Raw genomic sequence first — 26,086 nt, forward strand, 5'->3', positions numbered from 1 at the left:
TCACACCTCGCCACCGCGGAGAACCCGGCCCCGGGCAAGCACACCTCCCAGCCTGTTCTGTCCCGGCTGTGGGCGCCCTGAGTCCGGACACCTGGCTCGCACTGTCCTTTTGATCGTGGTGGCCTGTTTGGACAACTCGCTGGCTTTCTGATCCTGTGTATTTTGTGAATATCGAATGAATACGTGCCTCTGGTCTTCCCATCCCTGACCGCTCTTGGCGAGACTCTTCTGCAACCTTGATCTTCCGGGAGCCTCGCTGGCCACCTGAGGAGGGGGCTTGAGGCTTCTCACCCCGAGAACTGCTTGTGCTTTGTGAGCTGAGTCACATTCTTTCCCGGCGGGCACGCACCGACCTCGGCCACGGCTCTGGAGTGAACGAGGCGCCCACAGAAAGTTTGCACCGTCGTTGCCCTTTGCAGTGACACCTGGCAGCGTGGGCCTCCTCTAATAATGAGTGCGTGGTGGCTGTGTCTGTGGCTTTCGGGAGCCGACCTTGGTCACCATGGAGACGCGCATCCTGCCGGAGCTGTGCCCACAAAGGCTATTGCGTGAGGTTTCACTTTCTTTTTCCCTTTCAAGGACCCTCTATTCATAACCACTCTCGAAACCCAACAAGTGGGAAATGTCAAGCCCAAGCAGCGGAGATGGTTCCGCTGCAGCTGGGGACACCTCTACAGCGTCCCGGAGCTCAGACACACTGCTGCCACTCGACGGGCATTTTAACTGCTGCCCCCTCCCCAGAGAATAAACTGCCCTTTTCAACCGACTCGGAGTGAAGCACAATTTGAAGTCATGGCTTCAATCGTCTGCTCCTGGGGGTGGCAGTGTGGAACCAGCAGCTCCCCTGGACAGAGTGACAACATGCAAACACGCACACCTTCTGGGACAGCAAAGGGACTTGTCTCAGGACTTCAGAACCCACATGGGGTTTAGAGGCGGTGGGAGGACAGTCCCCGTCACGTCCTGTATCACTGATGGCCGAGTGGACCAGGAAGGGCTATCATTTGGCGAAAACCGAATTGTCTTCTCCTCGTGTCACTTACACAGGGAGGGGTACATCTCCTGAGCAGGGGTTTCTTGAGCATCCGGTTGGGTCAGGTGGTGGAGACTCTGATGCTAGTTCTGTGGAGATGCCCATGTGAGCCCACTCAGGTGGCCTGCCTTCTCTAGATCCCCTTTCTTGCCAGTAAAGTGTCTCTTTGTGTCTCCAAAAGGGGCAGGGTCAAGGTGGACACGGAGGAGGGTGTCAGATCGGCAGGACCGGTTCGCCGAGTCCCCGGGTTCTCCCACGGTGTTCTGTCTGTGTTTAGTAACATTTGCCTGTAGGACTGCAGCTTACCAATATTTATGATGAAAGGCTAGGAAAGAGGAGAAGCCCCAAAATAAAACTGAAACATCCCCCAGTTCCACTCAGTAGAAACAGGTGCTCGAGGACACGAAGGCACTTACTTCACGGGTGTGTGTGTGTATGTGTTTTCTTATCACCACACTGAGACACCCATGTGCACTGTGGTTCACCTGCTACGCGCACGTGGCACGCACGTTGTACCTGCTCAGTGCGAAGGACGTCACGCGTCTTCCGTGGCATCTTTCTGCAGTGAAATGATGTGCCCTCCCCCAATGCACTGCACGCTCCTGTGGGTCTTACTGGGTTTCCAGTGTTTTTCTTATTTCTTTTTTCTTTTTTTTCCTTTTTTTAAAAAAATATAATTTATTTTCAAATTGGTTTCCATACAACACCCAGTGCTCATCCCAAGTGCCCTCTTCCACGCCCATCACCCACTTTCCCCTCTCCCCCACCCCCATCAACCCTCAGTTTGTTCTCAGTATTTAAGAGTCTCTTATGGTTCGCCTCCCTCCCTCTCTGTAACTTTTTTTCCCCTCCCCCTCCTCCATGGTCTTCTGTTAAGTTTCTCAAGATCCACATGTGCGTGAAAACATATGATATCTGTCCTTCTCTGCCTGACTTATTTCACTCGGCATAATACCCTCCAGTTCCATCCATGTTGCTGCAAACGGCCAGATTTCATTCTTTCTCATTGCCGAGTAGTATTCCATTGTATACATAAACCACATCTTCTTCATCCATTCGTCAGTTGATGGACATTTAGGCTCTTTCCGTACTTTGGCTATTGGTGAAAGTGCTGCTATAAACATTGGGGTGCAAGTGCCCCTCTGCATCAGCACTCCTGTATCCCTTGGGTAAATTCCTAGCAGTGCTATTGCTGGGTCATAGGGTATTTCTGTTTTTAATTTTTTGAGGAACCTCCACACTGTTTTCCAGAGCGGCTGCACCGGTTTGCATTCCCACCAACAGTGCAAGAGGGTTCCTGTTTCTCCACATCCTCGCCAGCACCTACAGTTTCCTGATTTGTTCATTTTAGCCACTCTGACCGGCGTGAGGTGGTATCTCAGTGTGGCTTTGATTTGTATTTCCCTGACGAGGAGCGATGTTGAGCGTCTTTTCATGTGTCGGTTGGCCATCTGGACGTCTTCTTTGGAGAAGTATCTATTCATGTCTTCTGCCCATTTCTTCACTGGATTATTTGTTTTATGGGTGTGGAGTTTGGTGAGTTTTTTATAGATTTTGGATACTAGCGCTTTATCTGATATGTCCTTTGCAAATATCTTTTCCCATCCCGTCAGTTGCCTTTTAGTTTTGCTGATTGTTTTCTTTGCAGTGCAAGTTTTTATTATAAACAACACTGTGATGAACATTCTTGGAAATAAATCTTTTTATACTTTTGTGATGATTTATTTGTTAGAATAAATTCTTAAAAGTGGAATTGCTGGGTCAAAGAGGGAACTTGTATTTTAAAGGCTTTCAATCCTTGATGACGAATTTCTCTTCTGAAAAGTTTTACTCATTTTCATTTCCACTAGCATGATATAGTACTGGCCATTTCCTTGCACTCTCCCAACTTAATTATTATTAAAATAATTTGAGGGTGCCTGGATGGCTAAGCTGGTTAAGCATCCGACTTAGTCTCAGGTCATGATCTCACGGTTCATGAGTTTGAGCCCCACGTCGGGCTCTGTGCTAACAGCTCAGAGCCTGGAACCTTCTTCAGATTCTGTGTCTCCCTCTCTCTCTGCCCTCCCCCGCTCATGCTTTCTCTCTCTCTCTCAAAAATGAATAAACGTTAAAAAAATTTAAAAAATAAAATAATTTCAACCCATGTTAGAATAAAAATAGTACAGTTGTTGTTTTGAATTGGGTTTCTTTACTTCCAACTTTGAGTAATAATACTGGTATTTCAGGCTATAAATTTCTTCTGACCACAGATCTTATGGCATTCCCTAAATTTTCATGTGTGGTCTTCTCATTGTTAATTTCTAAGTGGTCTGCAGTGATAGTTTTCCTATATTTCTTCAACATAAAGGTTAGTTTTCATTGTTACCGTTGTTTTGTGTTGCAAATTCACCTTTATCTTTTTGGTTTATCCAAAAGCTCTTTCAGTTTAGTTCCACTGAGGCCTAGATGGTAGGTAGAGGTGATAACACATGCTTCAGTTGTGCTTTTATAAAATTAGCAGGATCCTCTTGGTTCCTTTTAGTGTAATTATCTTGTATTCTTTACTATTCATTACTGTCACTGGTGCTTCTCTTGCATTGCTGTTTGTATTTCCTTGACTTTCTTTGCTGATCTCTTAACTTTGAGCCCTGCTCCCATCGTCCTGGTTGAGATGTATCTCTTCCACGCTCATTTCTCGTTACTTGAAAGGATTTTGTCATACTTGTGCCATCTGATTTTCATGTTTTTGTGATTGCTTTAGAGTTTTCTCTTTGCATTTTGATATATACAGCGCCTTTGTATTATCTCAGAAAGGTCATTTGTTTTTTTGGAGTGCGTGACCACCAAGAATGTCTTCCTATCCTTTTCTCAGAAGGATAAGACACTCGGCATACTTTCCAACAAACCCTTGCCAGTGAGCTACCTTCTCAGGTCCCGGCTATTAACTGTGTTCTTGGTCCGTATGTTAGTAATGAATGGTTATGCTCTTTCCATTACCTTTTAAGAATGAGGCCAATCTTTGTGCTTGTTCTGTTGTTTAATCTCCTTTCTTTTATACTTTGTCCACACTGTTCTTGCAGCTTTAAATTCTATTCTGAGTTGATGGCTTTCAAAAACATTTTTTTCAACACAGGTATATAATTCTATATATATATACATATATATATATATGTATGTATATAGGATACATATGTATGTATATGGATATATACATGGATATATATACATATCTATATGTATATATATGTATAGGATACATATATGTATGTGTATTGTGTTTTTTTTTGCCTTTCTGGCAGGATCTTCTGTCATTTGAATTTGAATATAAACTTTTGTAGGTAATATTCTTTGAAAGTTTAAAAATTATTCACATATATCATATTTAATGGTGACCTGATTTTTTTCATTTGTAGATAATCTATTACCTTGTTGGTACATTGGCATGGTTTTTAAGAATACAGAAGAATAAGAATATAAATATATACATATATATGAAATCAACGTATCTGAGACTTTTTAATAACTTTTTCCATGACATTTAATGATCTTTCTTGAGCTTAAGACTTGAGTCTCTCCTTTGCCCTGGGATGTGTTCAGACTTTGAGTTTGTATGTTCTGTTTGCTTCCGGAATTCCTAATCTAGAGCTCTCAGACTTGCCTTCTCTTAGATTTTAGTTCTCCCTGTCTTGTCCCTATTCACGATTCTAATTCATTGGTTTTGTTTTCCGAAAACTCCAGCCTGCCCCTTCGGCCTCCATCGTAGTCTTTAATCAAGATGGACGTTTTCTGTGTCTCAGATGTTCGTTCCTATTCCGGATCATGGCTCCAGGTCTGTGAGCGACACGTTCTTTGAATTTTACCGAGGCCACAGATTGCAGGCACTCAAGTGTCCCTACAGTAGACCTGTGCCATGAATGGCTGCTCGGTGCCCCTGGCTGGAGCCTGGGACAGGTGGGCCTTCTCCGTGAGCCAGCAGCGAGCACACAGGTAACCGTGATGAGGGTAAGTGTGGAGGTGGAGGCGTGTCGGCGAGAGAACCCCGCGCTTGATGGCAGGAAGTCCTGGAAAACTTCTCAGGAACCGTGTCTATGAGGTGGGTCTCGAGGGATGAGGAAGAACAACAGAGTGGAGGAAGGGTGTCCCGGGCAAAGGGGAATTACGCTGACGGGTGTGAAGGCGTGCGTGCACTGACGGGTTGTGTTTAGGAAATAGAACACAGCATGTTGAGGCTCAGCCGTAGAGTTTGCAGGAGGAGAGGAGGTCAAGCCAGGTGGGAAGAAAATAGGCCTTGTATTCCACTTAGGGAGTGTGGACCTTACTTCGTGGGCAATGGAGAATGACTGAAACGTCCTAATCGGGGAAGAGGTATCAGCAAATCTGCATTCCAGAGAGACACACGCGGTAGTGGCACGTAGGCTGGGTTGAAATAGGGAGAGTGAGCCTGAGCACGGGAGTTTCCAAGACCGTTGCAGTGTTGGGTCGGAGCCACGGGTGCGTGGCCGGTGAGACCAGGGGACTGAGAAGGAAGCAGGGAGCATCGCATCCATATCTAAGGTGAGGGCTCTCTCTCACCTACTGCCCGTGGCCACCAAGAGGCTTCTATGGACTCGTGCGTCTCTACCTACATGGCGGCTTCAACCCTTCTCCTGTTTAGCAGAAATAAGAAGTAGAATTTATGACTACTGTTAAAACTAATAATTTTTATTTCTTTTCCTATTTTTTAATTTTAGAGAAGGGGGGGAAGGGGCAGAGGGAGAGAGAGAGAATCTGAAGCAAGCTCCATATTGAGCGTGGAGCCTGACAGGGTGCTTGATCCCACGACCCTGAGATCGTGACCCGAGCCAAAGTCAAGACTCGGACGCTCAACCTACTGAGCAACCCAGGTGCCTCAATAATTTTGACTTCTAAATTATACTGAGCAAAGATTGTATGGCTCATAAACAAGATGTTTCCACATGCAGATTTTGTTTTCATGTTATTACGTGGTGAGTTCCACTGGGAAGCAGTCACCATATGAATATTAAATAACTATGGATCATTTTCAGCCAAAAGACACTTTTTTGGGGGAGAACAACAACTTAGACTTTAAAGGGTGTTACCTTTTGTACCTCACGTTGACCAGTTTGCTTCAAGTACTGCAAATGTGCGTTGACTTGATAGAGGGAAAGTGAAAGCCACGGTCTGCAGAATAAGAGGCATCCGCACCTCCTTCCTTGTCTTATTTTGTGGCCCCTGCATCCTTCCCGCTGCTTAGATCAGAGTCCTGGCGTCATCGTAGACGGTTTGCCTCACAGCCACCTCCAGTCCGTCGGCAGACCCCACAGGCTCTACCCTCAACGACATCCAGATTCTAGCTGCCTCTCCCCACGCTGGTCCAGCCGTCGGCACCTCCCACCGGGTTATGGTCGTAGCTTCCCAGATGTTCCCTCTGCCGCCCGGGCACTCACCAGCTTCAGCGGTGCCCGTCCTGTTTCAGTGAGAGACCGAAGCCCTTCAAGGTCGCCTTGCGCTGCCCTCCCTCCCGCTGCCCCAGCCCCTCTGGCCCTGGCTGGCTGTGCCTGCTCTGGCTCAGGGCCCCTCGCACAGGTCATTGGCCCAGACGCCCCTCTTCTGGACGCCTTCCTGGGTCTCTCTCCTCAGGGAGGTGCTCGCTGGGCACCTGGTCCTGACGGTGGTCTCTCCATACCCAGAGCTTTCTATCACATTCCCTGTGTAACCGCTATCACCCTCCCATCTTATCGACCTTAGCTATTGTTTTATCACGATCGATTTTTAATCATCAGAATGTAAGTTGCCTAAGGGCAGGGATCTTGCTCACCTTAAAAACTGCTGCACCTTTAGTCTGGTACATATCAGGGGCTCAGCAGGCGTTCCAGAAGGGCCAGAGGGCACCGGAGGTTGAAGAAAGGGTTTGTAGGTTGGAGGACCTTTTCCTAGTGTTTGCCTTGACCCAAAGCCATTGTATGACTCGAGCAAAAGGGTCAGATGGCACTGGAGAGGGGCCGATCCTGGGGACTGCTGGGCCAGTCCTGAGACTTGCAGCTGTGTGCCTTTTTGCAAATCCCTTCTCTCTGGTTCTTGTTTCGTCCGTGTATGAAATGGGGTGAAGGAAACCGTGTGCGAGTGCCTGGCTCAGCTGACAGTTTTAGCTCCACGTGTGTGGAGTGATGCGAACAGAGATCGAGACATGGATGGGACGTGACTGTAGTCTGTGTGGTGGTTGAGAAGAAGGCACTTCGTAGAAATTAGAGTTCGACATGGACTCTCTTCTCCAACAAGAATATATTCTGATGTCTTTTAGGAACTGGTAAGTTGATGAGCTGCCTTTGGACGAAGCTGAGTGTCTGCTGTGAGACCTTCCTAATTTCCCCTGCAACCAGTGTGCATGGTGGTGAGTTGAGAGCCCTGCACCCCAGGCTGGCGCCCGGACCGGCCGTGGTAGTTCAGCCACAGCCGCAGGGGGAGGCCGCACCTGTTTTAGGCTGCGAGGGCTCTGAACTGTTGCAAGGCCTCTGATGAAACCACATTTTTCTTACCCACAGTCAGGAAACAGGAAGCTATCCCACACAGAACACCGCATCAATTATGATCAGATTGGGGAAATTCTCTTTGCTAAGCATGTTCCGCCAACCTGTGCATCTAGCTTTGATGGCAATCAGCAGGAGAGGGGACCGTTTTATTCACCAGGCTGGCACTCTGCTCGAAGCCTCGGACCTCGTTTGTTTTCAGGGGCTCCAAAGGCTTCTCCCTGAGCTGCAGCCCTCTGGCTCCTCACGCGACATGTAAATCGTGGCTTCAGAAGGGAAATGGCTGTTTGGCTGCATACGGGCAACGTACATATACTTTACAAAACTGAATTCTGCCACTTAGACTGTGCTTTAGTTTTGCTTTGGAAAAGGAATCCTGGTCCGACGCTTTGTGAGTGAAGACAAAACATGCTGAGAAGGGTGTGGATAGATGCCCAATTAAAGAAGGAGGAATCGGGCACTAAATAGTAGGGGAGAGACTTTATGAGTGGGCACGAGAGACCTGGGTTCGAATCCTGGCCTCACTGTGATCCCCAGTCCCCAGGCTTGCTGTGAGGGTCGATGAAACCCTGGATTGTGACCAGTAGATCACTGGACGCTGTTTTCAGTCCTGTCGCTACAATGTTCTTTGCAACTAAACACACCTCAACATTGGTAACCTCTGGCTTTTCTCTTTCCTACATGAAACCATTTGGTAAGGAACCTTTGCAATGCAAACCCTTACTTTTTTCTTAATTTCTATGCGATGAAACAAACGTGGCTCGGTATCTGTTGTCCATGATAGAGTAGGTTATTGGAATAAAATAAAATGAAATGAAAGAGAGGTACGCTTATCACCTCCCCACTGGACTCCCAAGGCTAGCAATGCCTCTCAGGCACGTGGTTCCATGGTCCAAGTACACAAGTCAAAACATGTCCTCACCATCGTAAGAGACACATAGCGCACACCCCACGGCATCTTTGGACTCGTTCACTTTTGTGTACCGTGAACGCACTACGCGTGATTTCTACTTTACCTGAATCTTAATTTGCAAAAATTGTTTCTGTGATTACTGGTTTAAATCATGAAATAAACATCAATATTCCTGAAAAGCCCCTTTCGGAATAGGTGCCTTTCACTTCTCCTACGTGGACCTTTTCCTGAAGACCTCTCACGTGCCTAGAATCTGGGGTTGCGTGTGTTGGAAAGGGGGTGAATATTTTGGCAACTCTGTAAAGAAAAACAGAAAATGAAGTCAGTTGGTTTTATTCCCCCGTTCCGATCCCAGAAAAGTACCTTCTGCAAACACTATCCATCAGTTCCTCTGACACGTTGAGTTGAAGAACGGAAGGGAGTTGATGAGCCCAGCGGTTCCCCTGACTCATGTGCCAGCTTCCAGGCACCTCCATCGGGCAGCTAACTGGTGCTTAGGGACGGAGTCTTTCCCCCACTCCCTCTCGTGCTCCTTCCACACGCTAAAACCACGGTAGCACAGGCTTATGCCATTGGGAGCCTGTGGCTGGGAAAAAGAGGGTGCAGAGGAGCTGCCAGAGGTCCAGCGAGGGCGGCAGGAGGCTGGCTGCCATAGACGGGCCAAGAGGGTGGCCCAGGGGGACGGCAGGAAGGACTCCCCCCCTTGTAAGGTATCAGCGACTGGGGGATTAGTGCCCATCTGACTTCCTCCCGTTATTGTCCAGCTCGTTTCATGGACAGAGAGGTTCGGTCGGCACTAAGCGGTCCCGTGGGCTGTGACGAGTGCTTTTCAGAGGCTGAAGAATAACGTACGAGGTGCTCGGTGTCTTTTCCTGAAGCGAGGGTTCAAGGCGATAGACACGTTTCAGGCACACTTGCGCAGGCACCGGCATTTGAAGCAAAGCCCCGTTTTGTTTGTTTCTGGTGTTCCTGAACTAAGTCTCGTGAATTCTTGAAGACAATTTTCAGTTGCAGCCATGCTCCCAGTAAGGCAGAGCGTGTGCCCCGTACGTTCTGTGGCAGCCCAGCCCGAACCGGTCCTCTGTGACGTTCCGGGAGCCCAGACGACACTCTGTCTGTGCTGCGCCCCAGGGAGCACTGACGGGGTGGCCGTGCCGTGGGGGCTGCAGGCCCCGGGGGTGGCAGCAGGCAGCTCTGTGGTTCCAGGCACGTGGCTCTGTGCCGGGGCTGCGGGGGCCTCCCGATCCCTCGGTACCCCTGCCCTTATTCCTTCTGTGCTTCCGAAACATTTGTAAACAGCTCCCTCTGTCAAACCCCTCTCTGGGTCAGACATCTAGAGTGGCTTCTGAGGCCTTCTGAACTGAGACAAGCTATTTAATTAAATTCTATTCCCAAGTACCATCATATAATTTAGGGAATCCTACGGGCTTTGTGGCAAAATAGCACCATCAATTTCTGGCTCTGTGACTCAAGGAAAATGACTGTGTCTGAGCCTGAGTTTTCTCCTCTGTAAAACGACATTATAAATATATACAGTATGTGTGTGCACGTGTGTACATGTGCGTATGCGTGTGCATATGTATACGTGTGTGCACGTCTGTATATGTGCATGTGTGCATGCGTGTACGTGTGTAAATGTGTGTGCATGTCTGTATGTGTACATGTGTTCATGTGTGCATGTGTGTACGTGTGTAAATGTGTGTGCATGTCTGTGTGTTTACATGCGTTCATGTGTGTATGTGTGCACGTCTGTGTGTGCATGTGTGTGCATGTGCACACGTGTGTGTGCGCGTGTGTGTGCGTGTGTAGGGTTGCCGTGACTATTAAAGAAGAGCATGTAAATAAAGGCACTACTGTCACACTCACACACAGCCCACATTCACACCCAGTAAATGTTGGATCACTTCCCAGTGTCCTCTTTCCTTCCCCCGAATCGTCGGTCTCTCCCAACATGTGCAGCCCCAGCAGGTGCATGACATCAGTCCTGGGAACTTTGGGCCACTGCATCATAACTCCTTAATCAAGGCATTTTATTTGTTTGGTCTCAGAAGAAAATTCTATGATTCTGAGTGAGTCATTTTCTTAGTGACCATTCAGAAAATCATCCAGACTGGGTCTTGGTCCACGGACCACCTAAGAGACCATGCGAGTCATGCCCTTAATGCTTCATGGGGAGAGTGTTGGGGCCAACAGGAGGGGGACATGTATGAATTTGGAATCAGTTATCACAGTGCTGGGCACATGGCAGACATTCAGTGGTTTTGAGTTATTATCTACCCAGTTGACAGACAGGTGTGCACAGAAGCAAAACGGACAGAACAGTTCTGAAGAGAAAGGAAAACGGAATGCGAATGGGCATCGACAGCCATGGTGACTGCCTTGATGCTTGTAGCACTCTACAGTTTCTAAAGTGTTTGCCCTGCCCTCCCGTTTCATCTTGGTGACAACACTCAGAGGTAGGTGGGAAAAGAAACCTCCATGTCCTGATTTTTATTTTTTGAGGAAAAAAGAGAAGCCCAAACTGACCGAATATTTTCTGTGGACCCACGACCAGCGATGATGCAGCTGACACGTACCGAGAACTGACCACATGCCAGGCACTCTTCAGTGGCTTATATGTGCCATTTTCTTCCATCGTCAGATCGACCTTCAGGGCCGTTATACTCGTGTTCCCGTTCTCCAAGGAGGAGACTGAGCTCTGGAGTGTGAGGAGCCTTCTCGAGGAGACACAGGCACACGTGGGGTCACTCGGGCAGCCTGAGAACAAAGTCTGGGCGCGGGACTTCAGTGTGATGCTGTCGGCTGTAGAGTGGAGTCACCACAGCAGGGCAGGGCTCCTAGAACCGGCTCGCTATCCACAAGTCTGCAGGGTTCATAGTTCAGTCCCATGGTCCAGGCAAGTAGAAGGATTTTCCATCACGTCATGTCTTATGGAGATTAGAGCTTCTCAACTCACGCAAAATCTATAAGAATAATTTCGACCAGCAATGAGCAACTAGGAATTAAAGCAGAAGGTGAAATTCTATTCACAACAGCAGCCACAGCAACCGATGATCAAAGAACATCAAACACTTAAAACCTTTACGAAAATATTTTTGAAAATATATCGGAAGGCATGACATCAGATACGAAAAGAAAAAGCCAAGATATGTACCATCTTCATGAATGAGGCAGCTTGGCATTGCAAAGAAGTCTGTTTTCCCCTGGAAGATTCACCAGTGCAATGCTCTTTCAATGAAAATTCTACCGTGACTATTCTAAAAATCAAAGTATCTCTAAACGTATGGAATAACAAATATCCAGAATAAACAAGACACTTGGGGAAACAAAGGGGGGGGGGTGAATCTGCCAGATACTGAGACCCACTAGAAAGAAGTAGGAAGGAAAACTGTATCTGGTGGAAGAACCAACCTGTCAGCCAGAGACACAGGAAATGGATTTCAGAAACATGTTGCTGCCTGTTGGACGCCGTGGTGTGGCCGTGGTGGCACCGCGTGTCAGTGGGGACAGGGAGCTTTCAGGTAACATGCTCGGTGTGTGGAGAGAAGGGCTGCTGCCTCAGACCACACGGAGGCCCTCCTGGAAGACCCACGTGGGGCACACAGGACTGCAGAGGTCCCTGAGGACGTGGTGTCTTTACAATCTTGGGTGGGGAAGGACGCCTGAGCGGCACCTCACAAGCACAAATCGTAATGAAATTGGGTCGATTTGACCACTCACAACATTGCCCTCTGTTCGTCATCAGATGCTGTGTGGCAAACAGATGTGCTTGATCACGTGGGAGGCTTTCCCGACATTCGCCAACAAGGGATCACCTTCCAGGATATGCAGTGTGCTTCAAATTAAGAAAGAAAACAAGAGGGAACTAAAAAATGTGCAAGGAAAATGAACAGGCAGTTCAGAAAAGGAGAGACCTGGATGCCTCAAATGATGTGAAAAGACACTGAACACACGTGTCACCCGAGAACACTCGTGTCACCGGCGAAATGCTGAAGCTGCATTCTATAGCCAGTGGGCTTCCAAAATTCAAATCGTCTATAAAGGATGGATGGAAACAGAAATCTACAGGCACAGGTGTAGGGCTGGGACGGACCTGGAGGTGCCTGGAGAGGATTCATCTATCCGACGGCCAGGAATCCCACACTCGGCACGTGGGAGGTGTAAGACACTGTTCGGTGCAGCACCGGACAGGGTTCTCGGTACCTAAGTGATGCTGGTCCCCGAGGGTGCGTGACTCAGCAGAGTGGTGGGTGAGTGCAGGAAACACCAGCGTCCACAGGGACCGACCGAGAGCAGCCCGCAGCCACGTGGTCAATACACAAAGCATGGTTCTGTGAGCCGTGTGAGGAACAGTGAGGTCTCTAGCCCAAGGCTATACGGTCAGCGAAAATCCTGAGTGGGCAAACCATTATGTATATTCTTGGTGCACCCGTGCACATTTAAAGACAGGAAGGTGGAGGGGGGCGGAGGCGGGGAAAGGATCGGTGGTGGACTTAGGGACCGAGCTGGGAAAATAAAAAATAAACCCAAAGGCAGGGTGTTTGTGCCCGGTTTGTGAGCGCTGCCGCGCACGGGAATGGGAGAATCTCCGCAAAGTCCCTGGGGGAGAGAGTGGCACATGGTGAAATTAGGTAAGCGTGCCGTTCCGGGTGTGGAATGCGGGCCGGAGAGGCTGGCCCTGGACCGCATGCTGGGGTGTGAATCGGGTCTGGCAGACAAAAAAATGCGTTGTTTTCCCACTTAAACCAGGTGCGTCAGGGAACAAGGCAGACGCCACACGAAGGGACCTGGTGGCGGAGGGAAGTGTGAGTCCTGGTGGCAGCTCGGAGGAGGCGGCGTGACGCCTGCCCCAGGCAGGACTCTGCCCAGCCGTGAGTGAGTGCACGGCGCCCAGGGGAAGGGGCAGCCACGGGGGCCAGGACGGCGGTGAGCATGAAGCCATGGGACCACCCCTTGTGTTTTAGGGGAGCAGCGGCCTGGGGAGCGCGCGTTTGGGACTGATGGCCAGGCGGGGTCTGAGGGAGGAGGGGAGGGCTGCCTTTTCTTAGCCCGCCTTTCTTCCCGTAATCGGAAGTCCCGTTTCTGTAACCCAACGCTGAATGTCCGAATGAGAATTCAGGGTGCTCTACGGGAGAGAAACGTGTGTCAGAGCTGAGACGCAAATCTCACCTGTTTCAGGGGTTTTTCCCAAGCAGGTTAAAATTGGCACTTTTAATGAAATCCTCTCGCACACCCTTCGGTTAGCTGTGGAGCCGCCCCGGGAGGGGCAGGGTGAGGCCCCGGTGGGTCCTGGGAGGCGGGGGCGCGGGGGGAGGTCCCACTGGTGGGGCACGTGGAGAGCCGACCGCCGAGTTCCACGACTCGGGGCCACCTGGCTGCGACCTGGAGCTTTCCCCACCACGTCAGGCGGCGGTTCTAGCAGACATCGGCTGTCACCCCACACAAGGGACACCTGCTTTCAGAGGGAGCAAGAAGCAGCCTGTGTTTGGTGAAGGCCTTAGCCACAGGATGGACCCGTGTGGAATCCCGGCTTGGTTTCTACGGAACAAGTCAACTTCCCTCCCAATGGTAAGAGCTGGTTATAGATGGTTTTATTTGCAACCAGCCCTATTTCTTGGATTCCGCCCTCAGAGACCCCACTCCCGCAAAAAGCCTTGTCAATGCCACAGTTCGTTAATGACTGCGGAGCCGTGAAAATGGGCAGAACGGGTGCGTTTCCACGTGGTAAATAAAACCGCTTAAGTGCATGTGGAACCGGGGGCTTGCTTCCCTCAGGCCTGCGTTCCTGCAGGGGAGGGGCGCGCGCCCGCAGCCGGGGTCGCCGCGGCTCCTGCAACAGGTAACGCGGGTTCGGCCCGTCCAGCACGTGCGCGAGCGAATGGCCTGGAACATGCGTTGCTGGGACAGTGACTGCGTGGGAAACTCAGGGACACGCGCTCCGGCAGCCTCTGCCCTCGTCTCCCCCACACTTAGATCTTCTGCTTTAAAGGAGAATGAGTGGTTTTAACCCAAAACATGTTGCCACTTGGTGTTAGAGACAGGGGAGAGGGAACCATGGTTGGCAGGTGAACCAAAGAGGAAAGGGACAATTTCATGTTCCTCCTTGACACCAGCCTTGCCTGGCCGTTGGAGCGGCCACGGCAAAATCTTGCCGGAGGAAACACTCACGGGTGCGGTTTCTGGGAGCACCTGCCGCGGTGGCCGCAGAGGGAGGGAGGACTCCCACCCACCCACCTCGGCCCAGGACAGGCTGCTCCTCGTCCGCGGGCTGGGGCTTGCCCTGGGGTCCGACGGGGCCCCGTGGGACGTGTGCGTCACCCGTCTCTGCTGGGCTGAGAGACATTGGAGCAGGCCGGACTGAGAGGCGCGGGCGGGGGCACGGGTGCTGGGGTCTGGATGGCAAGAGCTTCTTGAAGAGAAGCTTCTGGAGAAGCCGGCGGGTAGGCAAGGACAGATGTCTGTTCTGGGGGAGTCACTAGGGCCGGGATCTGGTCATCTGGGCCCAGGGTGGGGAAGCCAGAGGCCCGGGAGACGCACTCTCACCCGGGGTGACACTGGGGTGGTTTGTGGGTCCCTGATATCCACGCTGGGGCTGTGGGGGTCCAAGAGCTGGGCAGCTGCAGGCAGCCACGGGGCCCCGAGACGAAGGGATTGAAGTCGGCTCTGCACGGAGGGACCGGGCGGTCCCGGGGGTGTCTCTCTAGGGGCTCCCGGGTCATGCTCGGAGGGAAGAAATAATTCTCACCGGGTCCTAACCCCGCAGCTCCTCTGTGGACAGGATACCGTGGGAGACGGTCTTCCGGCTGAGGGGTTGCTCCTGAGAGGATGCTCGGCAGAGGACGGGGTCTCCAAGGGCAGGGGCTTCGGGAAGGGAGAGCGGGTTGGGGCAGAGCCACGGAGCGCATCTGGGTGCTGCCCCATTAGCTGAGCAACCCCGAGCCAGCCCCGTGCGCCGTGGACTGGCTTCTCTCTCTGTTGCTGGAAGGCTTTCGTGAAGAGCCAGCGAAACCCGATTTGCATGTGGAGGACGCGCTGTGAAATATGCGGCACCGAGGTGGGTCAGGGGCCTCTGCCCTGGGCCCTCCTGCCAAGAGCGGCTCAGCACTGCTGCCCTCGCAGAGCGTCCCGAATCCCATCATCTCCACGGGAACTGGATGAGCCGGAGACGCGCGACCTTGAGAAGCTGTCAGCCTCCGGGCAAGGCTGCACCTAAATCATCCAGGGAGAGGGCTCTGTGCTTGCAGGCTGCTTTGAAGTCGTCACGCACATCGAGCACCGAGCACCGGCACCCCTGCCGGCCTTAACCCTTGCAGAGGGAGGGCCTGCGGGCTGGGGAGGGGGGGGTGGCGGGAGCTCTGGTGCTGCGCTCTGGCGACCCTCTTGTGCCAGGAGCCCCTACAGCTCGGGGGTTGGCGCCTGTTCAACACCCGCATATCTCTACAAAGGCACGGTTGTGTTTCTACACTGCCGGCTGGCAAAGGGATTTGTTGTGGGGTCTCTGGGCTCACTTCCTGATGCCTGGAAACGCCTGGTCTCCTGGGGAGGCCCTGCGGCCTGGCCTGGCCGTGGCTTCATGCAAACTGTTGACGTAGCCCCCTCCCGGTCCCCAAAGGTAGCCAGGTTGTTTCCTCAATTCCAAAAACCTGGGAAGGGCCATTTTAGTGTGCTGCTTGTGCAAATATGTTCCACCGATCATCCGAATGACTTAACGTGAAAAGGGTCAGACTTCCCAGAGTAAATCGTGTTTTTAATGCGCTGTCTGAGTGATTTCATTAGGTTGCGATGTTAAAGAGAAGTGTGTACCGTGCATAACTTATACAAATGCATGCAAATGCCGTGCCTGCTGCTGTCTGCAAAGGCCCAGAATGAAATTCCTCGGAGAGCCCCGGGCCCCACCCCCGCGGGGACACTGATTATCACAAAGAGGGGCACACGCAGCGGGGACATGATTATTATGAAGGCAGAGAGGGAAGGGCGGCCAGAAAGCTCTCCCAGTTCCGGAGCGGGGGCTCCGCTGGGGCCGGGGTGGGGGGGGGGGGCACAGCTTCAATCGCTGGCCCCGAGCTGGTTTGCAGCGGTCCTGGTGCCTGGAATACTAATCAGCTCTCAACTTTTGAACTCCTTTTGGTAGGAAAAGAAAAAAAACACACAAAAAGACGCCAATTCCAGACCCAGTGGAGGGATGGCTTTCATTTCTTCCTGGGGAGGGAGGGGGAGGGCCGGGGAGCGGGGGGCTGCTGCACGGGGCCACACCTCTCCTGTTTGCGGGTGACTGAGCCTCACAGACACGGCGATGGCCCAGCGTGGTCCCTCTCTGAGGAAAGCCACAACTTTTTATCTGATTTGTTAAGATCTTTAATAACCAGAATGCAGACAGCTGCAGCAGGGTATTTATTCAGGACTCGAGTTTTGGGGGTAGGCTCCCTTGCAGGACATGACGCCCCCATTTCTGCCCCCATATCACCCCTATCACGCGGTGATAGAGCAGGGGCAGGGGTGCAAGGTCGGAAGGAAGGTCAGAAGAGGCCCCCGTGGGGCGCCTGGGTGGCGCAGTCGGTTAAGCGTCCGACTTCAGCCAGGTCACGATCTCGCGGTCCGTGAGTTCGAGCCCCGCGTCAGGCTCTGGGCTGATGGCTCGGAGCCTGGAGCCTGTTTCCGATTCTGTGTCTCCCTCTCTCTCTGCCCCTCCCCCGTTCATGCTCTGTCTCTCTCTGTCCCCAAAATAAATAAACGTTGAAAAAAAAAATTTAAAAAAAAGAAGAGGCCCCCGTGACAGCGGGAGGATGCCTGCCTGGGTTCCTGGGTCCCACATGTGCTCGCCCAGGAGAAGGAGGGCAATAAAGATCCGGGAGGTGTCCTGGAACCCTTCACTGGCTGCCCGCCCACCAGGCCTCCGCTGGGGCTCACACCGGTCACCTTGCCGAATCCATGGCTACATTGGAGGTGGACCCTGGGACCTCACTCACTCGCTGGCTGTCTGCGGAGCAAGCCCCGAGCCGGGCGTGGGTGTCCGGCCCTGGGCTGCCCTGCCGGTCCCTCTTGTGGCTCTCTGCTCTGGCTCACGTCTCTGAAAGGTGCCTGCTGCCCGCCCGGACCCACAGTCGCTGCTGGGTCGGGAATGCCTGCCTGGCTCGGATACACGATGGGGTCTCACAGCTTCCTGGCCTGGACTGTGCATCTTGTTGCCAGGATCCCCTGTCCCTTCCTCGCCTGGCCACGATTCAACCTGAAGACCCAGAACGTTCCTCCAGGGTTCCCCGCGTGCCCAGGCTGGATGCAAAGCTCCCTTTTCCTTTGCGCTCACACTCCGGCCTCTCACCTGGCTGTGCCCAAATTTTCCACTGACCGTTGGCAGACCCTCCTTTTTTTTTTTTTTTTTTTTTTTTTTTTTACCAGACTCCAGACAGGTTCTTCTGAGCCTGACGAGGCCCCATCCTTGGGCACATTCTTAAGAGCCCAGTTCGGGCACGAGTCCTGTCAAGTGCATTTAGCCAGAACCCCCTCCCCAGATATCTGACCACATTCCCCACCCCTCCTCCACAGGTGAGCCAGCAAGACTCCCCCCACTCACTTAATTGCGCATCCCTGGCCCCACCCTGCTCCTTGTCTGTAAGTCGCCCCCTTCCCTTACGGCATCTGGGGCTAAGCCACGTCTCTCCCCCACGGTTCAGCCCCGCTGCGGTGGTCCTGTGCCCGTCACCGTGGTCCTGAGTAAAGTCTGCCTTATCTAAAGCATCTGGATAGTTTGGGAAGACGCAGTTCCTCAATCTCATTTACACTCCAAATGGCTGGTGCGTGATCGTGGGGTGCGCAGTGAGCCCTGACGGAATGCCTACTGTGCTCTCGGTCCTCCATCGTGCTCTCGGGTCCTTCCTTCACCCTCCTCTGCATGGCGACGTGTTCTCCGCTTACTGCCCGAGGGAATCGGAGGTCAGCAGGGACGGCTCGTCTCTCACCTGGGGCTTGAACCCAGATCGCTTCCTTTCCTCCCGCCAACATTTGTTGAGCACCTACTGTGCGCCAGGCACTATGCTCGCTGCCGAGTGGACAGCAATGAGCCTAACAGGTGCCCGACAGAGGCCGCCGTTGTCGTAGCGGTTGGAAAAGTCTTCTCTGAACACGTAACTGTAAGTGAGTGCTGTTCCCGGAGTCGCACCGCCGAGTACAGAGCAGGGTGTGGGCTTGGCGGGGCCGTGGGAGTCGGGGAGGAGAGAGCCCCGAGTGGGCTCATCTTCGGACGGGAGGATTGCCACCACCACGACAGTCCTCTCCTCCCACTGGTGTCCACGCCTCGCCCTCAGGCCTGGGGCCCGCTGCCCAGCGGAGGGGGCCAGGGCTCACAGGGCTCCACCCGCCTGCTAGAGGCCCTGGAGGCCTCCACCTGCTGGGGGCAGGGGAGGGCACACAGGTGCTCCCAGGACACGGCCACTCAGGAAGGAGCAGAGACGGGCTGAGCGACGCGATGGCCTCTGCCTCCCAGAGGCGCCCCGAGGATGCTGGCCTTGGACGGCTGAGGCCCCAGCCAGGGCCTGATAACAACAGGTCACTCAGCCGGGGAGCTACATGGAACAGATGATTCGGGCGGAGACCGTAGACGCCACGTTCCAGGAAGCCCGGCGGCGGTGAGGGGGTGAGCCCTGCAGCTCGCCCCGGGAGGCAGCTGGCGCCCGGCACGCTGAGCCCTCACGCTGCTGCGGCCGATGCGGTGGGGAAATGTCGCTGGGCACCCGCTCTGCAGCCACGGGGACCTTGTGTGTGTTCCGAGCGTGAGGGCCCGGTGGACACAACCAGAAACCGGCGCCCTGTGGAGGGGGTGGTTGTGGGGGTGTGAGCGTGGACCTGGTGGGCAGGGTGGGATCTGGGGGTGCAGGGCTGATCTCGGAGGGATGGGGAGAGGGGTGTGGCCGGAGCGGGCAGTGGCAGAGGGAGAGTCGTGGGGCAGGCGGGAGCCACTCGGTCCAGGAGGTACAGCGCGGAGGCCTCGGGACCACCCAGGCTGCGCGGGCGGCTGCTGCGCAGGGACACCAGGAAGAGGGGCTTCGGGTGATGCCGGTGGCTCCCGGCCCCTCGCCCTGTGTCCCGCAGGCCCCTTGAAGCGGACGGGTGGGGACTTGTCCCTGCTCCTTGGATGAGCTGGAGGTGGGGGACACCGGCAGGGATCCCCTGCGCTGCAGCCGGGCCCTCGCCTCCCCCTGCCCTTCCTCAGGTTTCCCAGACCCAGAGGACGGTCTTCCGAGTGCGTACCCGTCCGGTGTCCTTTCTCAGAAATAGGGGGTGTCGCCGTGGGCACCATCAACGACGGGTCACTCTGTGGGGTGTGGGGGAGGCTGCCGGCGGTTCGAATCTCTGTGGTGTTTGGGACCATCCGGCGAGGGCAGGGGAAGGGGTGTTCCTGCAGGAGCCAAGAGAGCGAGAGCCCGCCTGACCCCTTCTTCCACCCGCTGGGAGCCGGGAGTGACTGGCCCACGCCCTTCCGAAGCCGTGGGCTCACGCGTCACCCAGGGAGGCCCTGGCCGGGCCCCGCGGCCCAGTGTGTGCGTGAGGGACTCTGGCAGCCCCAGGCTGGCGAGGGGAGGCTTCGGGGCCCTGAGCCCCCGGAGATCGGAAGGTCAGCGCCCTGCGCCTCCCTTCCAGTCCCCGGGCCCGAGGAAGCGAGACACCCTGATGTGATGTTTGCGCTGTCCTCTGTGCACAGCAGGACGGAAGAATGGTGGTCACCTCTGTCCATCCTGCCTTCCTCTTCCACAAGTTCAGAAGCTGACGAAGCCAGTTCGCTTAAAGCCAAAGATGGCTGTCATCCTCCCGGCAACACAGAGCCAGCAGATTGAAAGCCCCACGATCGCGGGCGCCAATTCTCTAAGGAAATCCTTCGCGTGTGTGTCCTACTGGCTGTGCTTCTCTGGAGACCCCGTTACCGCACTGCCCACACCCCGCAATTCTGCACCGGCGAGAACTAGGAGACAGCTGACCTCTGCCCAGCGGCAGAGCACAGGGCGATGGAGCCTGGGCCTGGAGGGGGGGCTGTCGGCAGGGCTGGGGGCGACCGGGGCTGGAGGGGGGTCTCGGCGGGGCCGGGGGAGCCCCGGGCCTGGAGGGGTTCTCGGTGGGGCTGGGGGTGACCTGGGACTGGAGGAGGGTCTTGGCAGGGCTGGGGGTGACCCGGGACTGGAGGGGGGTCTCAGCGGGGCTGGAGGAGCCCTGGGACTGGAGAGGGGTCTCAGCAAGGCCAGGGGAGCCCCGGGCCTGGAGGGGTTCTCGGTGGGGCTGGGGGTGACCTGGGACTGGAGGGGGGTCTCGGCAAGGCCAGGGGAGCCCTGGGCCTGGAAGGGGGTCTCGGCCAGGCCAGGGGAGGCCCGGGCCTGGAGGGGTTCTTGGCAGGGCTGGGGGTGACCCAGGGCTGGAGGGGGGTCTCAGAGGGGCCGGAGGAGCCCTGGGACTGGAGGAGGGTCTTGGAGGGGCGGGGGAGCCCTGGGACTGGAGGGGGGTCTCGGAGGGGCCGGGGGAGCCCTGGGACTGCAGGGGGTTCTCGGAGGGGCTGGGGGAGCCCTGGGACTGGAGGGGGGTCTCGGAGGGGCCGGGGGAGCCCTGGGACTGCAGGGGGTTCTCGGAGGGGCCGGGGGAGCCCTGGGACTGGAGGGGGGTCTCGGAGGGGCCGGGGGAGCCCTGGGACTGCAGGGGGTTCTCGGAGGGGCCGGGGGAGCCCTGGGACTGGAGGGGGGTCTCGGAGGGGCCGGGGGAGCCCTGGGACTGCAGGGGGTTCTCGGAGGGGCCGGGGGGGGCCCCGGGCCTGGAGGGGTTCTCGGTGGGGCTGGGGGTGACCTGGGACTGGAGGGGCGTCTCAGCGAGGCCGGGGGAGCCCTGGGCCTGGAAGGGGGTCTCGGCCAGGCCAGGGGAGGTCCGGGCCTGGAGGGGTTCTTGGCAGGGCTGGGGGTGACCCAGGGCTGGAGGGGGCTCTCGGAGGGGCCGGGGGAGCCCTGGGACTGGAGGGGGGCCTCGGGCCGGGGGAGCCATGGGACTGGAGGGAGGTCTTGGAGGGGCCGGGGGAGCCCTGGGACTGGAGGAGGGTCTCGGAGGGGCCGGGGGAGCCCTGGGACTGGAGGGGGGCCTCGGGCCGGGGGAGCCATGGGACTGGAGGGAGGTCTTGGAGGGGCCGGGGGAGCCCTGGGACTGGCAGGCCGCTCACTCCCTTCCGACCTCAGTTTTCCCAAGGGACAAATGGAAGCAGTGACATAGGTGCAGACGGCTGCTTTAAAAGCATTTAAAGTCCTCACTTTTATTTTTGGCTGACCCAGACTCCATTGCGAGTGTCCTTGGTGGGGGATGGCCTCCTGTCACACGTGATTTGAGGACCAAGGCCCCTGTCCGATGGCTGTGCCTCCGCAGGGCCCCCGGGGCCTCTGGGCAGGGAAGGAGAAAGGGGTGGAGAAGACCGCACCCGAGGCCGGCCTGGAGGTTCAGGCCGTCTCTCCTCACCTTCCTCAGCAGGAATTAGCTAGACAGCCGTCGCGGGCACAGTGGGGCCCGGAAGTACCCCCGACGGTCGTCCGGGGTAGAGCGCTCGCTGTTGGAAGGCAGCTGACTGGGTCCTCGGGAGGCTCAAAGGCCAGAATGCATCTGAGCGGCACGAGGTCGCCACTGTTGGGGGGGGGAGTAAACCACACGCTGTGCCCCCGCCCCCATCGCTGCTATGGGGACCTGGGGTTCAGTGCCAGAGGCCCCCCGCAGCCGCCTGGGCTCAGGGCTCACCCTAAGTGTTCACACGCGGACACGTATGGAGAAGACGACGCAGGTGCTCAGCCCACGGTCCCGCTCTTGCTGGTAAAGGGGGCACCAGTGCGGGAGCCTCCCCGGCCCCTCTGGCGGTCAGGGGCTCGTGGGCCCCCCTCGGAAGCCTCTGCACCAGGACGAGCAAGTCTGTGTGCCCCTTTCCAGATCTCCAAGGCGGGGAGTTGACGGGCTGGCGTGCCACGCAGAGGAGCACGTGTCGTGCACCCCCCTCCCCACTGCGGGCGGACCCCAGCTGGAACTGGGGCGGGAGCCGCGTAACCGGCCGCAGACCCACGGTCCTGGATGCCGTGCGTTCTGGAGGCGCAGAGCGGAGCCCGCTTACGGCAGGTGGCCCTTCCTCCCCAGACACGAGCGGGCCGGCGGGGGTACCGGGGGTATGTTTCTCCCCCCGCCACTGCCGGGACCACCAGATCCCCACTGGTCCACGAGGAGGAACCTATAAGGATGCTCTGGGGACGGTGCGGGAGGCCGGCGAGGCCCTTCCGTCTGGGTCCGCCGCAGGAAGGCCAGCTGTGGTGTGGGCTCATCGGCTACTGACGCCCAGACCCGCCAGACCCAGCGTTTGAGTTTGAGCTGGAGGGGGTGTCCCCGTTTGCAGTTTTGCAAACCAGGAGCCTGTGAGGTGTGTTAACAGGCGAGGGACGTCTGGGCGTGGGCCCGTGCGCGGCCCGTGGAGGGACCCGGGCCTGAAACCTGAGGCAGCTCGGCCGCTCGCTGCGCGGCTTTCCTGCTCTTCCCACGCTGTGTCCTGGGCCCGGACCCGGATGTCCACGGCGTCTGGGGCTGGATGGGGGCTTTTTAAAGCCAGGCTCGTGGAGACATGAGCTACGGGCTGTAGCGTGAATTCCGAGAAACACACGCGGGTGTGTCCCACCACCACCGCCGGGATGGAGAACATCCCTATCCTGGGACCTTCCTATCAGTCCCCCCGGCGACCCCCTGGGCAGCTGCGGATCCCTTGTCTCTCCCTATGGTTGTGCCTTTTCCAGAATGTTCTGGCAGCGGGTCGTGCAGCACGCGCTCTTTCCATCTGACTCTGATGTAGCGTGCTGAGCATGTCGGTGTTGTGTTCCTTGTCACTGGGAATGGACAGACACCCCGTGACGCTCAAGTCCCTTCCTTCACTCCCTGCCCGGCCGGAAGCATGCAGACAGGGCTGGCGGCCTGGCCCGCACCGCCTCTTCCTGTGCGAGCCTGGGCAAGCTACCGGACTTCTCTGTGCCCAGCTTCCTCACCTGCAAAATGCAGGAAGGAGCCTGACAGTGTGGAGCCCGGGGGCTGGTGGTGTCCACGGTGCACTGAGTGTGTCCCCGATGGCACAGGGCTCCCCTGCTCCGCTCTGTGCCTCTCTCACGGGAACAGAGCTCTGCACGGTACCGTGTGGGGCCACGGGAAGCGTGTGTGGCTCTGATATTGTGCAGAAAACATGTGTTTTAATAATCTTGCTTTCTCTTCTGCTTCTCACCCGCCCTATCCACCCCTCGGTGGTTTCCCTCAGTGGCCGTTTGGAATCTCTCCACTCTTCTTGAAAACATGACATCGCTCTCCTCAGTGGCACCTCACTGTCAGGGCCAGCTCTCCCTGGACCCCCGGGGGGGGGGCCCGTCACCGTCCCGCCCAGGGCTGCATCTCCCACTGCGCTGACCGGGGGTGGCCTGGTCCTGAGTCCTGGCCACCTGTGCCCGAGTGTGCCAGGGCTGGAGGTTGACTCCAGATGTCGGTCTCCCGCTCATGGCGAGGAGCCGAGCTGATGGTCTCAGGATGTGGCGACTGAACCTCGGAAGCGAGTGGAGGGAGTGGGCCACAAGGCAGCCCTTCTCCAGCCCACACCCGTGTCCTTGCCGCACGTGTGTTTGCTCGGCTCGGCCTCTCGTGTCCCTCCCAGACACACAGTGATCTGTCGGCATAGCCATCGTGACTTCTGTGTGGCCTTCGTCCCAAGCATCTTCGCTCGGGGGCCGGTATAACTCGGCTGGAGGAAAGGCTGGGATGCGGAAGATAACCCACACACACACACACACACACACACACACACGGTTACCTCTTCCAGGGCTTCTGATCTGCGACACCAAATCGCCGAATGGCCTGAGGCTGAAATTTGCAGAGAGAACACGAAACACCCAGGAGGTCCCCTCCCAGGGACAGGAGTGGGGCAGCAGGAAGGTTGCGGTGGACAGATGGGACAGAGGTGGTTACTGCTCTGACCTCTCGACTGAGCCTCACCGGAATCTCCGCTGCAGCGCGAGGGAAGCTGCCCTCCTCCAGCACAGGCCACTAACACTGTCCCAGAGCTTTCCCCGAAATTCGCCCCAGAATCCCAAAGGCCCATCCCCCCCAGACGAGGGGAGGAAAGTGTCCCCGGGGCCTGTCCGGCCACTGCCGGGCCCCAGGCCTGCTTGCTGGACTGCGGCCTCCGGAGGAGCTGGGCGAGGCCCTCTCTGGGCTCACGGTGGACCCGTCACAGAGCCTTCAGTTTCTGTCCTGTCCTTCCTGGCGGCCGCTCCTGGAGACGCTCTGCAGAGCCGCGTGCGGCTGGTAGCGGGGCCCCAGGTCCTTTGCCACTCAGACTGGCAGCTTCCCGCCAGGAGTGGGGGCGTTGGGAGACGGGAAGGGGGCCAGCGTCTCCAGGACGCCGGTCGGAGAGGGAGGCCGGGACTGGGTGACCTCAGGCGTCTGGAGACTCAGATCTCATTGTAAACTCAATAAGAAAATGTACCAGTGCTCCAGGAGGGAGGGTATGACCTGAGGTATGATTCAAATGACCTGGTGACTCTGCGTAGACGAGACTGGTCGGGGAGTGAGGAGGAGGCTGGCGGGACCTCTGCTCATCACTGGGGGCCTGTGCGTGGCGGGACCGGAGATGGGGGTCCTCATGGGGATGCCACGGTGTGGCCGGAGGGTGAACCCCCACGAAACGAAGTCCTTTCAGTTAAAAAAAAGTTCGTTTTTCGATGCCCGTGAAGTAGCTCAGTGGAGAGGTGGAGGCCGGGGCATGAACATCTCAGCAGTGGAGGCTGGCGGCCGGAGCGGGTGTCAGCACGTGGGTGGTGTCGTCACGGAGGGGACAGCGAGCGCGGCCGGCCAGGGAGGCTGGGTGAGGCGTGTGGGGCCTGGCTGGGGACGAGGCTCACCAGAGATGAAGCAGGGCTCCTGGTGACACAGGACTGGAGCCCGTCACACGGGGACCCGGGGCCGGATGTTTGAGCCCAGGACAGGAGGGCCGCAGGCAGCACAGGGAGCTGGGCTCCACGTGGGACGCTCCACGGCTGCCACTCTGCAGACTTGTGGCCGGCCCTGGTCTCCAGAGGGGGCCTCCGGCTGGACCTGTGGTCCCGTGCCCCCCCCCCCCGCCCCGGTCGGCATGGGGGCCAGGAGCTTCCGTGAGCAGGCGCTGTGGGCATTGGGGGCTCTCCGAGGGGCACTGACTCCCCTTCTCGGCTGCTGACAGGTGCAGACGTTTGCGCGTTGGCTGTGCTCCCCATTCTCTCAGTGGGAAAGACTTACCTTATCGTCTTGGGAACACGTCAGAGCCAGCCAGCCAGGAGCGAGGCTGTGCGACACGTGGGCCCAGGAAGACCACGCTGTGCCACAGCCTCGGTCTCCAAACTTAATTTAACTTTCTGATTACCCGAATCACACACCCTCGTCGGAGCATTTAAATATTGAGTGTTGGAGAAAAATATACAAAGGCATGTAAAAATAATCATGCTTCACCATCTACACAGAGAGAAGCACTAGCTCCTGTAGATTACTCGGGTTTTTTTCTCCTACGGGCATTTTTTTTTTACATGAAATGGCAGATACAGTTTCTTGTACCACTTTCTTTGATCACATTTTATCATA

At 56.0% G+C, this 26,086-nt stretch overlaps 1 long non-coding RNA gene across 1 annotated transcript in view; it reads left to right on the forward strand.

The window, feature by feature from the left end:
* The window catches only part of LOC115511164, a 102,038-nt gene extending 88,724 nt beyond the window's left edge, over nt 1–13,314 (forward strand). Inside the window, exon 3 of the long non-coding RNA XR_003967968.1 lies at nt 13,205–13,314. This is a non-coding gene — a long non-coding RNA (uncharacterized LOC115511164). The remainder of the gene's footprint in view (nt 1–13,204) is intronic.
* Nucleotides 13,315–26,086: the final 12,772 nt, after the last annotated feature.

This window comes from Lynx canadensis, chromosome A3 (genome assembly GCF_007474595.2).
Source record: "Lynx canadensis isolate LIC74 chromosome A3, mLynCan4.pri.v2, whole genome shotgun sequence".
NCBI classification, from domain to species: Eukaryota; Metazoa; Chordata; class Mammalia; order Carnivora; family Felidae; genus Lynx; species Lynx canadensis.